The sequence below is a fragment of the Dioscorea cayenensis genome, chromosome 20, assembly GCF_009730915.1.
Source record: "Dioscorea cayenensis subsp. rotundata cultivar TDr96_F1 chromosome 20, TDr96_F1_v2_PseudoChromosome.rev07_lg8_w22 25.fasta, whole genome shotgun sequence".
NCBI classification, from domain to species: domain Eukaryota; kingdom Viridiplantae; phylum Streptophyta; class Magnoliopsida; order Dioscoreales; family Dioscoreaceae; genus Dioscorea; species Dioscorea cayenensis.
In genome coordinates, this window is record NC_052490.1 from 13566809 (window position 1) to 13568341 (window position 1533).

The following is a 1533-nucleotide window of genomic DNA, read 5'->3' on the forward strand; positions in this document are numbered from 1 at the left end:
ATTATGCACTATGGCATTTTTGTTCTTGATCATGTCTTCATGAGTCAAAAGATGACTATCTGTACTCTTGATAAATTGGCCCAACTACCGTATAAGTTCAGCAATTGAATTTGAATTTGAGGAAGAAGTGGAGGATGGCATCTGTGTGCTTTTTAAAGGGTCTCTATTTTGTTGTTGCGATCCTTCCCCTTGTCCCGATTGGCTCCAAGAGAAGTTGGGGTGATTTCTCCATCCCGCATTGTAAGTGTTGTTGTATGGGTTGTTCTAGAATCGGTAATTCCGTGCGACAAAATTCACCTATTCAAACTGTCCAGTACCCATATCGGCAGAGCTACCAGCTTCACTTTGAGGAACCCAACTATCTCCAAATGGCCCACTGACTGAGGTGATCAATTGCATTGAATCTAATCACTTCGTGTTGGCTTCAAACTGCATGGCCAATGTGGTGACAAAATCCACTTGATAAATTCCAGCTGCCTTGACGATTTGCTCCTCTCAGAACTCCATTGGTAGCCATTGTTTGGCATCTCTTCGATTAAAGTGTATTCCACACTTGGTTGCTTGTTACATAACGATCCACCTAAGGCTGCGTCAAGCATTTGCTCGGTGGAGATGTTCAACCCATTATAAAAATTCTGGATTTGCATCCATTCCACAATCCCATGAGGTGGACATTTTCTTAGCATTTCCTTTCATCTTTCCCAAGCATCGTACAAAGATTAAAACTCTAGCTTCGTAAATTTGAGATGTCATTCCTCAACTTAGTGATCTTCGCTGGAGAAAAATATCTTGTGATAAAGGTTTATGTGGTTCGCTTCAATGTTGTTAATGACCCTCGCGGCAAGGAATTTAGCCACTGTCTGGCTCTTCCTCGCAATGTGAATGGAAAGAGTTGAAGGCGAACAGCCTCCTCAGAGACGTTATATGCCTTAAAAGTATCGTAGATCTCAAGGAAACTCCTCCAATGCTCATATGGGTCTTCATCTCAAAATCCTTTGAATTGACACATTTGTTGTACCATCTGAATAAAATTGGGGTTTAGCTCAAAATTGTTCATAGAACCTGGAAGGTGAACAATACTAGATCCCACTCGCTCCAAGTTTGGTCGTGCAAAATTTGAAATACTATGTTGTTGGTTTCCGAACATATATTCTTCTTGACCAACTTTCATACTTATCTCCACTGACCCTGTTTTACTCAAGTTAATCTGTTTGATTCTTATTTGAAAATTTCTCTCAATTTTCGGGTCAAAATTTGCTAATGGAGAAGATGTACTTCCACGGGTCATGTAATCTTGGCAATGCCCTATAAGATAGATCATTATACTTTTAAGGCTAGAAAAAGAATGAAAATGAAGAGAAAGTGAAAATAATGAATAAAACTGACAAGAAAATATGTATTCACAAATATAAACAATATTAACAAACTAAATCACCACGATCCAAATTTTTCTAAAAGTTGCCAGTCCCCGGCAACGGCGTCAAAAACTTGATGTAGTCTCCGCAAGTGCAAGGGTCACACACAAGTAGTAAA